Here is a 13,523-nt window from a genome sequence, read left to right as displayed (position 1 = left end):
AAGAAAAGCATCCAACTACCTGAAACCACAGGGTGAACTGGGGCTCCAAGAAAAGGTGAAAAAAACTGAAGAGAGTCAGTAGCTGTGTTTGGAGGGGGACATTGGGAAAAGGCCAAAGCTTCTATTGCTAGTAACTGTGAAAATGAGTGTGTGGCAGAGGAACAGGTCAAAAGACTCCATGAATGCTTTGAGGTTCATTTTCTTACATTGGTCAATCTTTAGATAGACCTGTAAGCTACAAATTATATGATAATAAATATAAGAATGTGAAGAATTCCAGCAGAAGGAAAGTACCTGAGCAATTTGCAGTGAGATCACATCAGATAAATGCAACTATTGGCCTTTGGGGAAAGAGAAACAAGAGAAAGAAGGTAAGACAACAAGCAAGCAATTACAGTTTGAACAGTCCAGCACATTCTGGCTGTTTTGCCACCCACTTAGTGTATGCCTTGATATGAACTTCAATGAGAGATAGTAAACTGTGCCAGGTCATATGAGGTCATTCTAACGACTATACATTAATGGGTTTGGTGTCAACATATCCCTTTGATGATGAGGAAACAGTTTCCTCAGATGAGGAAACTGATTTTGTAGAGAGCTTGGGTAACACTTGTTTGCAAGCCACATGACAAGTAAACAAGTGTTAGAGGCAGTACTGACTCAAAATTTAACAGTCTGACCAGGAGCTGGTGGCTCACATCTGTAATCCTCTCTGCTCATGAGGCTGAGATCTGAAAATGATGGTTTGAAGCCAGCCCAGGTAGACAAATCCAAAAGACTCTTATCTTCAATTAACCAACAAAAAGCCAGAAGTGGATGTGTGGCTCAAGTCATAGAGTGCCAGCCTTGAGCAAAATAGCTAAGCAAGAATGTAAGGCCCAAACCGGGCACCTGTGGCTCAGGCTTATAATCCTAGCTACTTAGGAGGCTGAGATCAGGTTCAAAGCCAGCCAAGCAGGAAAGTCCATGAGACTCTTATCTCCAATAAAAACCACCAGAAAACCGGAAGTGGCACTGCGGCTCAAGTGGTAGAGAGCTCGCCTTGAGCTCAAGAGCGCAGGGACAGTGCTCAGGGCCAGAGTTCAAGCCCTAGGACCGGTCAAAAAAAAAAAAAAAAGAATGTAAGGCCCTAAATTCAAGCCCCACTGCTGGCACAAAAAATAAAATAGAATTAAATTAGACAGTCTAGCTCCAAGATCCATACTTTGCTGTACCAGGAAATGTAAATACCCGTTCTCAAAGCCTTAATTCCCAAACTCATCCCAATAGGAAAAGTACCAGTCAGGCTAAGAGTGACTGGTACTCTCAGAGCCATACTTTTCACACTATAGGGTTCTTAATATAAACAATTCAATTCCTTGGATGCACAACTAGGAACCAGTTCTCTGTTGTGATGCTGAGGACGTTCAAGGAAAATTCCAGTGATATGTCAATTTTACCTTTGCATGCTGACTTGAAAATGTAACCTTATGCTAGATGAGACTCCTCCGTGCATGCAATTTGTTGGTACCTCACCCTAGGTAGAAAAACCTCCCAGGCAGATGGAAGAGCTTGCAAACCTTAGAATCACAGTCAAAATCTTTTGAGAAATCATATAAAGAAGGAGATACCATAAGATTTCAAATGAGAAATGATTTGGTCTCATTTTGCAGATTGGACTTGTTTCTAAAAAACAGCAAAATATCCTGGATGTTAATATTGCCTGCTGCTAGGTTTTTAGAACTGATTATCAAAAACATTAACTCATTCATTCATTTCACTGATAGAAATCCATGCTTCTACCAAATCACATACTACTAGAAACTGACAATAAATAAACAGAAAGGTAGTTTTAGGTAATAATGATTGCTAGTAAGTAAAGAAGTAGGAAGATAGTAAGTGATGCATCATGGGACATGGGGGAGGACTTTAGGTCTCTGGGTAGCTAACAGTGAGCAGAGACTGAATGATGTGAAGGAGTAAGTCATGGAGACACCCAAGGGAATGAAGGTAACCTGGAAAATGAAAAGTAGAAAAGGGCAAGAGGTCATGTGAACAATGAGAAGTGGCCAGGTGCCAGTCATGCAGGTTCTGCAGGCCACAGTCAGCACTTTGGGTTCAATTCTGAGTATGATGGGAAGCCTTGAGGAGTCTTAAACAGACATAATGCCATCTGATTTGGCTTGGAAAGAGATAACTCTGGCTGGTGTTGAGACAGGATGACAGGTCATCTCTGATAGCTCCCTCTATACTTCCTCAGTATTTTACCTATGTCTCCTTTAACAGTATTTATTTTACTTTTTTATGTGTATGGGTGTCTCCACTGGAGTATAAGTTCTTTGGAGACAAAAGTTGGGGTTTATTTGTCTTGGTTCCTCTTCTTGATTACTCACATAGAGCACAGTTGCTTTCCATACACAGCAATGCCTAGAATAGCACTGAGCAAATGAAATGCTTAATATGTCTGAAAAATGGCTAATGTTGCCATGAAACAGGTTTCAACTGGAAAGGAGAACTTTTGAAGAGAGGAGACAAAAAATTGAACGGACTGCCTTCAAAAGAACAAAGTTTCCCATTATAGAAGAGACTCAAGACCTCTAATCCTTTGTAAGTTATATTATAGACTAGTCATTTAATCATCAGATAAGAAATTGTGTCTTTTTAAAAAATCTTTGTGACTCTGAGCTTTTATATTTCTAAGAATAATTTTAAGTCATGAAAATAACAGGACTTGGTTCATATAAGAATCTACATGATCTATCCCAAACAAGTCACAGATACATTTGCAATGACTTCTCCCTGCTAAGAAATACCTTGCTGTACTTTGTTAACTTGGTACTTTGTTAACTAGGTCATCTTCAGAATGACCTAGGTCAGGCATGATGGGCTATCCCTATAATCCCAGATATGCAAGAGGCATAGAAGATCTCAGTCCAACTTGGCCCAGGAGTAAAACCACAAACCTTATCTGAAAAAATAACTAGAAGAAGAAAAAAAGGTGGAGGCATGATTAACAAGTAAAAGGCTCTGAATATTCAAACTCAAGTATTACCAAAAAAAAAAAAAAGCTGGGTGCTGGTGGCTCACATCTATAATTCTAGCTACTCAAGAGGCTAAAATCGGAAGTGGCGCTGTAGCTCAAGTGGTAGAGCGCTCGCCTTGAGCTGAAGAGCTGAGGGACAACGCCCAGGCCCAGAGTTCAAGCCCCACGACCGACAAAAAAAAAAAAAAAAAAAAGAGGCTAAAATCTGAGGGTTATGGTTCAAACCCAGCCAGTAAGATTCTTTATATATATTATATATATATAATATATTTACACATATATTGTATATAAATATAAATATATACAGCGAAAATACTGTACAGAGGGGTTATAGTTACATAAGTAGGGTAATGAGTGCATTTCCTATCAAGCATTGTTACCCCCTCCTTTGTTTTTCCCCTAACCATCCCTTCCCGCCCCACCTTCCCAACCCCTCCCTCCCCCCACCCCTGACATTGTAAAGTTCATGTTCAACATAGTGTCCTGTACATCTCATCGCCACAGTGGGTCAACCTGCATCCCCATGTAAGCATTCCGCTATATCCCTTCCCCTCCCCAAATTACAAAAATGTATACACAAAATGCAGAACACTGGAATCAAATACAGTGAAAACAGGAGTTACACCGCGGGGGAAGAACATACAAAAGAAACAAAAGAATCACATAGTGCATTACAAGTACATTGAAAACAAGAGCAAGAAAGAAAAAAAACCACTGTGTCCCTGTCTTGGGGTACATTTCATTTAACATCATCTCATATGGTCATATGTACACAGCCTTTGACCTTCTCTGCTTGTCCTAGACATGAACTAGTAATCTCCAGTTAACCATCAAAAAGCCAGAAGTGGAGTTGTGGCTCAAAGTGGTAGAGTGCTAGCCTTGAGCAAAAGAGCTCAGGGACAGCACATAGGTACTGAGTTCAAACTCCAGAACCAACCAAAAATAAGACTCACCTAAATATCCCTGCATCCTAGTGTGTTGGTTTGTACTGTGATTACAAATAAGTACTGCGTGTGCCTGGTTGCTCCAGAGAGTGAGAAGTCTGAAACCACTGGAATGACTTATTCTGGAAGAAAAAAAAAACAAAAACAAAGACAGAGGTGGAGAGAGTGAAGGCACAAGCTACCTTCAAGTGTTGGAAAGGGTGGGCACATGGATAGGGACAACCTTATTCAGTCATCCAGAAGTGTAGAGCCAATGAGAAGCAGGTAGGAGGAATTTCTGCCTTGTTTAAGGAAAAGGACTTCATAACACTTAGCCCAAAATCTTTCCTGTGGTAAAAACATAATGGACTTTAACTGAACTGGAGGTTTAAGAATTTGAACTATTCAATAAGGAAATAATGTTCACAAGGCCTCCAGAGCAGTTCCTCAGCAAGCTATAGAAACAGCCCTTCTGGAATGGTGTTAGATTGATCCATACTGAGAGCCAACCAGAGCTGTGTACTAGTGGCTCCTGAACCAACAGTTAATAAAACCATTTTGAGGCTGTGGCCAGGCTCAAAAGGCAAGTGTATGTCAATGAGCCATGTCTACTGTGGGTAGAAGAGCAGAGGATGGCAGCCAAAATGCCATTTGCAATGTCTAAAGCCTTTTTCCACTGTTCCCTTTAATATTCCTCTGTTGCTACTCTATATGTTTGGTTGTTGGGTCTATGGTGGTCCAGGTTCACTTGTTGATATAACATTCAATGAGGTGTTTTCCAGTCTCCCAAACAGGTACATAGTGCAATATCCTACGAAATCATCATGGAGCCTTCCATCCATGGGCCCCATACCTTTCAGATCTGCTTTGAGACCTAGGGCAGCTGGCATTGATTCTGTTTGTTTTCTTAGAAGGAACAGTATTGATCCCCTGCACCGTGAAGTCTGCTTCTGGGTCGCCTAGTTCCAACAAGCAATTCCCTTGTCTTCAGCAGCCATTTCAAAGTCCCCTAGATACTCTGCTTCTATTTGACTCAGTCTCCAGCTAACAGCCTATTTATGCTGGTGCCACCATACTACCCAGAGTTCAGTTCATGTCACCAACCTTTGCTGCCTTCAAAGTCACTGCATTGAACATTCACCACTTCACTGCTGGGAAGCACTGAGCACTTGAGTGAGGCTGGCTTCTCACCTCAGTCTTGCCTAGACAAAAGACAAACAGATACACAGCAAATCTGACAAAGGGAAGTGAAATCAATCCTGGGAGAAGGTAGAGGAGGGAGGTCCAGCTCTGTGGGGATGGGATGGGAAGGGACCAGCAGAGACTTCTGGGAGCCCTTTGATGGAATGCTCAACAGAGGATGGAGGTAGGTCTTGAAGAATGAGATCCCTCCTAGAGTAATTAGTATAATGCTATAAGTATGGAAGTCACCTCTAATGACCTGCCAAGAGTTCCGAAGATTGGTCAACAAAGTGTGAAATCCTGGCCAGTGCTGAATGAATTGTAAGCTATATCAAGTGTGGCAGTTTCTTTCCTTCTAGATCTTCGACCTCATGTCTGAATACTTCCTTAGACCTAGAAAAATAATCCTCTTCTAATCCCAGCCTACTCTGGAATATGCTGCCTCTTCTAACACAGGGCTTGTCTGTACAGGGTCCTACTGGAGCCCTATTACATGTGAATTCTGCCACTTCGAATCCTGCCATTAAAACTGACCTTCCTTGTCATGTTCCGGCATTATTTATGATAGCCAGAAGGTGGAAGCAACCCAGGTATCCATGAATGGATGAATGGAGGGACAAAATGAAGTTAACACAAACAATGGACGAATTTTTAGGACATTACACTAAGTGAAATCAGCCAATCACAAAAGGACAAAAATTATGTGATTCCACATATAGGAAGAATCTAGAGTAGTGAAATTCATAGAGAAGATAGAGAATAGCATGGTGGTTGCTAGAAGATGGGGGAGGGGAGAATGGACAGTTGATTTTTCCTGGATAAAGAGTTTAGGTTCGCAAGATGAAAGAGTTCTGGAGATTGGTTGTACAACAGTGTGAACAAAACTTAACAGTATTGAACTAAACATTTAAGAATGATTAAGATGGTAAATTTTACGTTATTAGCATTTTACCACAATCAAATTTTTGTTGTTGTTGTGTATGCTACTACTGGAGCTTGAACTCAGAGCTTCACACTGTCACTTGGCTTTTTTTCCCCCAGTCATGAGTCTTGAACTCAGGTACCTGAGCTTCTTTTTGCTCGAGGCTAGTACTCTACCATTTGAGCTATAGGGCCTCTTCCGGCCTTTTCTGTTTATGTGATATGGAGTAATTGGACCTAGGGCTTCATGCATGCTAAGCAAGCACTCTACCACTAAGCCACGTTCCCAGCCCTGTCACTTGGCTTTTTCATTCAAGACTGTCACAATACCACTTGAACCACAGCTCTACTTCTGGCTTTTTGCTGGTTAATTGTAGATAAGAATCCCATGGAGGGGCTGGGAAGGTGGCTCAGTGGTAGAGCACTTATCTTGCATGCATGAGGCCCTGGGTTCAATTCCTCAGCACCACATAAGCAAAAAGAAAAAAGCCAGAAGTGGCGCTGTGGCTCAAGTGGTAGAGCGCTAGCCTTGAGCTGAAGAGCTGAGGGACAGCGGCCAGGCCCAGAGTTCAGGACCCACAACCGAACCACCCCCCCTCCAAAAAAAAAAAAAGAATCCCATGGATTTTTCTGCCCTGGCTGGCTTCAAACCAGTATGAACTCAGTCTCTTAAGGAGTTAGGATTACAGGAGGAAGCCACCAGCACCCAACAATAATATGTTTAATTAAAAAAACATAAGCAACAATGGAATCCCTGAACTTGCTCTTTGTACTTGGTGTCAGTTTTGTCCTTTCCTCTGAGCATCCTATCCCGTGATCTCTGCCAGGAGAGGCCAGTGCAGCCAACAAACCAATTGTGCCAAAGAAGTGATACCAGAATAAAGCAAATCTCTTCCCCATTGATACATTGTAATGAGAACATTCTGGAATCATTCCTTGAAGCAAAATACCTTATTTAGTGGACAGACTTTAGGAACTGTGGCAGTCTATGTAGTGACAGGTGTTGGGGCCCTCCTTGGACTGGAGCTCTGTGGGAGAAGGCCTGTGCTTGTCTTCATCATGGCCTTACTCCAAACCCTCACACTGGGACACTCAAAATCAGGAGATACTCAAAATGCTTGCCTTTCTTCCAATAATGGTAAATGAATAAATCAATCTGCTGGGCACAAAGCAGGCAGTCTTATATAGAGAGCATTCTATAGTTTAGATGTTAACTGCCTCCCCCGCCCCCACACCAATGCATAGTCTCTGGGGTTGTTGTTTAGAAGGCAGCAGAACCTTTAGGAGGTGGAGTATGATGGGAAGTCTTTGGGTCATTGGAGGCATGACCCTTACAGTGGCTATGGGACCTTGATCTCTTCCTCTTTGCTTTCTTTGCTTCACCATGTACTCCTTAGCATTGCCATCTGACACCCCTCACCAGAGGCCTAAAGCCATAAGATAATTTGGTCTTGAACCAGAATCTCCAGAATCATGAGCCAGATATGCCTTTTCTCTTTGTAAGCTAATGACTCCACACATGTTGTTATAACAACTCAAAGCTGAATAATAGATTCATCTAACAGGAAGGAGAAGTGATATTTTGTATGTGTACACACAGTTGATCTTGTCTTCCAACATTCTTTCTTTTGGAGAAACTACTTCTCATTCATTCATTTGCAATTTGAAGGGCTGTCCACTGCTGTGCCCTTCCTATGGCCACAAGCAGAGGCAAAGCCAAGATTACCCACTGACTAGCTCAGATGTGGCATAGCATGTAAGCAGTATCTATGAGAATTTGTCCATGAGATTTGCACATAGACACAAAATAGATAAGACCTCTCCCTTTTGGCTCACAAGTCAGCAGCCATCTTTACCAACACCCAAGACTGAAGACAGAGGAAGGGTCCAGAGCTAGAGAAAGAGGCAACATCTTGACTTCAGTATTTTAACCCATTAACTCAGCTGGACTTAAATCCTGGTGTTTCTCAGTGATAGAAGTAGATAAATTATGTCCTTTTCCCTCTTTAAGCTTGTTTGAATCGGGCATGTGGACCTTCAACAAAGAATCTTGATGAACACAGGTTATTCGTTTCCATTCAAATATTTTTCATACTTGCTTCACCTAATGACATTGACCATTTTTGAGCTCACAAAATGTATTCTACACACTTTGTATGCAGCACACCAAGACACGGTGTGAAAATCTGGAGAGAAAGAATTAGCAGGGCCAGTGTTTGTCCTTAAGGTACATTCTAATGGAGGCGAAGGTTTAGGAGCAAGGAATATTTCCATTTGAGAAGTATTTTAAAATTATCTTCTGTGTGCCAGATATTTTCACAAGTAATTGCAGTTAAATACACCAACTCTGGAAAGAAAGCATTTCATATCTACTGTATATAAAAATCATGCTTCAGAGAGGTTAAACCATTTGCACAAGATCACCAGCTATTGGGGGGTAGACTGAGCCTTTAAATTCAGTCCTCTACCTTAAGGTCAGTGTCTATCCCTCTACTCAATTCTGCCTCCTGGACAGAGAAGAAGATAAGCTCAAGAATAAGATATAGCCTGGCATGGTGGCTTGCACCTGTTGTCTCAGTTACTCAAGAGGCTGAGATAGGGAGGATTAAGATTCCAGTCAAGCCCACACAAAAAAGTGTGCAAGACCCCCCCTCTCAACTAATAAGTCCCTAGACTCACTGACATATGCCTGTTATCTTAGCTGTGAAAAAAAAAAGGATAAATAGGAGGATTATGGTCCAGGCCAGCCAGGACCATTTGAAAAATAACTAAAGCAAAACAGGTTGGGGACATGGATCAAGTACCTGCCTAGGAAGCACATGGCCCTGAGTTCAAACTCCAGTGCAGCCAACAAGAATATGATACAGGAAAAACAAGAATTTGTGTATCAGTCCACTCAGGAAACACATCTACACATTTGTTATTTTCTAACATGAGACTGATAGATGCTTCAGAAATGTAAAATATTGTCATCATATGTGAAGCACCTTCAGAAGGCCACGTAACGTCCTATAGAAGGGGGCACATAGAGATGAACACTGTAGCCATTTTCCTCAGCAGCATACAATAGAGTCATCCTAGAAATATCACAGGACAAAGCATGATTAATGGCATGAGGGAAGTTCAAAGTGCTGTGAGAGTTCTGAGCAGGAAATGTTTGCATCTGGTTGAGGGAGCGGGAAAGACTTCGTAGAAGAAGTATATTAGGTAAGTGCAAATGAATGTACTGGTAATGATGTGTTAGCCCAGGTACCAGTGGGATTTGGGAAAATGTGAAAGAGAAAGAGGAGATCTAGTGTGGGGCTGCAGGCCTGTTAATCCCAGCACTACAGAGACTGAGGAAGAAGAATCTTGAGTTTGAAGCTAGCCCAAGTTACATAGGAAAAATAAAAAGAGTAACAAAAATGCAAAGAAAACAAAAGACAGAAGAGGAGTAGGAAAAAGGAGGGAAGAGAGAGAAGGAAAAGAAAAGTTGGAGAGGCAGGAGGGGAAGAAAGGAACAAATAGCAGAAGGAGAGAAAGGGGAAAACAAAGGAAAAGATAAAAGAAAAAGAGAGGGAAAATAATCTCTGGGTTACTCAGTCATCCATAGCCAAGCAACTCAGTTACAAAATCCAGCAGCATAACATCTTAGAACAGAAGGAAGTGTGTATTTGTTACATTCTGGACATTTTTAACTCAAATAGGAATAAGAAACCTAGCCCAATTGACACCCAGGCCCCATTTTTAATAACACTGGTTTGTACCCAGGGAATATGCAGATTTTAATCACTCAGGAAAATCTGAAGCAAATCTTCTTGAGAAACATCGCAACCTAGCCCTATTGTTTCCCAGGTAAAGAAGCTAAAGGTTCCCAGAGAAATTAAACTTGTTCAAACCTGGTGTGGTAGCTCAAGCCTGTAATTCTAATTACTTGGGAGGAGGTGATCAAAGGATAGAAGTTCGAGACCAGCCTGGGAAATAAAAGTTCACAAGATTCCATCTCAACCAATGGCTGGGAGCAGCAGAATGTACCTGCCATCCTGAACTACGGAGAAAGGATCATGGATGTGTGTCGTGATGCATGTCTGTCATCCCCAAAACGCAGAAAAATCACAAATAAGAAGACTGAAGTTCAGGCCAGCCCAGGCATAAAGTGAGACCCTATCTTGAAAATAACCAACACAAATAAAGAGCTGGCAGAGTGGTTCAAGTGGTAGAGTACCTGCTTTGCAAGTGTGAATTCCTGAGTTGAAACCCCAGCCCTGGAATAAAGAAAAGGAAGGAAGGAAAGAAGGGAGAAAACCTTGTTTAAGGTCCCACAGTTGACAAACAACACAGATTGATTGGCTCTTGGCCCCTGGATTTTTTCCCACTAGTCTTAATAGTTATAACGACTCACATTTTCCTAAATGTGGATACATATAAAGGTAGATCCTCCCTCAGTTTCTAAAAACATCCAATGCTGAGAACTACAGCTCCAATGCAGTTAGAGTCAAGGGGCTAAGACCACTAGTTTGGGTCATGGCAGCTGATGCCTGCAGACTCTAAAGGACAAAAGGTTAAGGAAGCTCTGAAGTTTCCAACTTGGACAACTTGGACAATTGACTAATCAGATACAATGGAATAGCAAAGTGAGATTGATTTGGCTTAGGTGTTAGGGTTACATTGTTGTTGTTAAATGTGCTCAGATTAAAGCTTCATAAACCATTCAGTATAGCCACTCAGCACAAACAACAAGTACTAAAGTTAAAGATGAGGAGACAGGTGGTAGCAAGGGGTACAGAGGAATAATTATCTATGATCCTGGAAAATTATATATGATCCTGGAAAATGTGACAATGAATGAGTGAGAGCAATGAGATATAGAATATAAAGAGAGAACTGCAGAAAGGGTTATAATAGTTCCATGTTTAAATTGCAAATAACAGAAATTTCTACACACTATGGTTTAATACAAGAAACGTACAGGCTGTGCAACAGAAAATTCTAGTAGAGTAGGCTTCAGGCATAGTTTAATCAGGGATTTGGATCAGTTCTCTCAAGTCTGCTCTTTTCTGTGTTTTGCTTCTTTCTTCATAGTGGTTTCCCTGTAGATCATAAAATGATATCAGTAATAATTATGTTTACATTATTATTACCTATGCACAGGGTGGGGGGGGGGGAGGACTCATTTCCCTCTACTAGCAGACAAAAGTCTTGAGTTTGCTCTAATTGGATCTCCAGAGATAACATGTTGATTACTCTGGTCTGGTTTCCCTGTGATAGCTGGAATGCATTTGTAGTTAAGGACTCAGACCAGTCATAGCTTGCCACCAGGGCGGAGGGTAGAATCAGTTCTGCCCAGTTCTCCTGGCTGCTACACAATGTGAAGCAGACATAATTTAAAATTTAAAAGATCCGTGGCAGATTCCTATAGCAATACAATACCAATAGGATAAGCAGGGGCTCTAAGGAAATTGCACTACTATGGAAATTCAGTCAGGAGCGTGTCTCAGTGCAGACACCACAACCAACAAAATGGTAGGGGTGATCACTGATCAGGGCCATTTGTTTGAGTAACTAGGAAGATTGTTAGCCAGGTGCTGGTGGCAAACACTTGTAATCCAACTGCTTAGGAGGCTGAGATATAAGGCTATCACTTCAAAGCCAGCTCAGATTAGAAAAGTCTATAAGACTCTTATCTCCAATTAACCATCAAAAAGCTGGAAGTAGAAGTATGGCTCAAGTGGTAGGACACGAGGCTTGATTGAAAAAGCTAAGCAAGAGCATGAGGCCCTGAGTTCAAGCCCCAGAACTGGCACAAAAAAATTCATTATTAGCATCTTTGAGATGGCCGTGTTAACTGAGTGTTTGTCATGGATGGAAAAGAACAGCAGACTGAGAAAGAACTGGAAAAGGAGAAGGGGACAAATAGGGTACACTGTTCTTTCCTTTCAGAAGATGGATGGCTAAAGGGATGAGAGTAGTTCAAAGGCAAAGAAAAGTTGCTTATTGCTTTTAGACAGAGGGATATTTGAGGCTCTTTGCAGGCTGGGGGGAAGAGCAGAAGAGGATAGAAGGATGATGGGAAAGGGGGAATAAGCAAGGTAATATGGGCATGAAGAGACACGAGGAAGGAATGAGGTTAAGTATACAGGCCAGGAGGTTGGTGGGAACAGAAATTGGAAATGGCTTCCTCAGAGAGCAGCCAAGGAAGGGCTCAAGCTGAAATGAAAAATGTTGGTGTAGAATGAAGTTGAGAAGACTCAGGGACATCTGGAAGGGTCTCAAGAAAAATCACCTCTGGAGTGTCAAGGTGGCTGGATGCCCAAAGTAGACCCAGAAGAATTGGAATAGTCCCTGGGGGAATTCATTAGGAAACTACAACACAGGAATAAAAAGACTGAAGAACTGCAAACCAGCCTCGTCTTTCTGGAGAGCAGTCTGGCGCCTCATGAGCCCGGCCATAAAAGTGTTTCTGGCCTTTGACCCAATAATTCCTCTTCTGGGAATACATACCATAAAATAACTGAAAAGGAAATACAAACTATTTGCAAAAGGATGTTTATTGCTATCTTGTTCATAATGGCAAAATCTTGGAAAACACCCAAATGCTCCACCAATGGAGAATGTTTAACTACAGAACATTAATACCATAGAATATTATATAACCATTACAAATGATAAATTTGGGCACTGTGTCAATACATGAGAAATGTTAGGTGAACACGGTAGAGTATAAAATAGGCTGGATGGGTTGAGTTCTACCCTGGAAAATGCTGCGCATACAATGGTGTGGTTCATGAAAGGTCACCAAGTTATGTAAATAGTTCATGCAAGAAGATGAAGGGAATGTTTTCCCTTTCAGAAAATTGTTTAAATACACATTTGTTTTAGCATTGGCAAGCAACTGAAGCTAGTCAACATACATTTGTAGTGAGGCTGATGTGCAGGATTTTTATGCAGTCTCTCTTTCCAGAGAAAGAAAAATTGGGGACATTAAGAACCAAATGACTGCTAAGGTGGGTGGGCCATGAGGCTCTGTGGGTTACCAAGAGATGACCAAATTCTTCACTGAAATGGCTTCTAATGGTGCAGGTTTTATAGGAAGAAAAACAGGGACAGAAGGCAGCCAGGCATTGGTGGCTCACACCTGTAATCCTAGCCATTCAGGAGGCTGAGATCTGAGGATTGCAGTTGAAAGCCAGCCCAAGCAGGAAAGTCCTTGAGACTTATCTCCAATTAATTACCAAAAAGCTGGAAATAATGCTGTGGCTCCAAGTGGTAAAGCACTAGCCTTGAGCAAAAACAAGCTCAGGTATAGCATTCAGGCCCTGAGTTCAAGCCTCAGGACTGGTGCACATATGTGCACACACACGCGTGTGCACGCACACACACACACACACAGATACACACACACAGATACACACACAGGTAATGGAACCTTGAAAGATTGGGAAAACAGAGGAGAGATAAAAACAAACCTCCAAGACAGATGAGGCTGGGATAATGGA

Source organism: Dipodomys merriami, unplaced genomic scaffold, assembly GCF_024711535.1.
Source record: "Dipodomys merriami isolate MVZ:Mamm:240054 unplaced genomic scaffold, mDipMer1.0.p SCAF_184, whole genome shotgun sequence".
In the NCBI taxonomy this organism is placed as follows: domain Eukaryota; kingdom Metazoa; phylum Chordata; class Mammalia; order Rodentia; family Heteromyidae; genus Dipodomys; species Dipodomys merriami.
Note: the sequence above shows the minus strand (reverse complement) of the source record.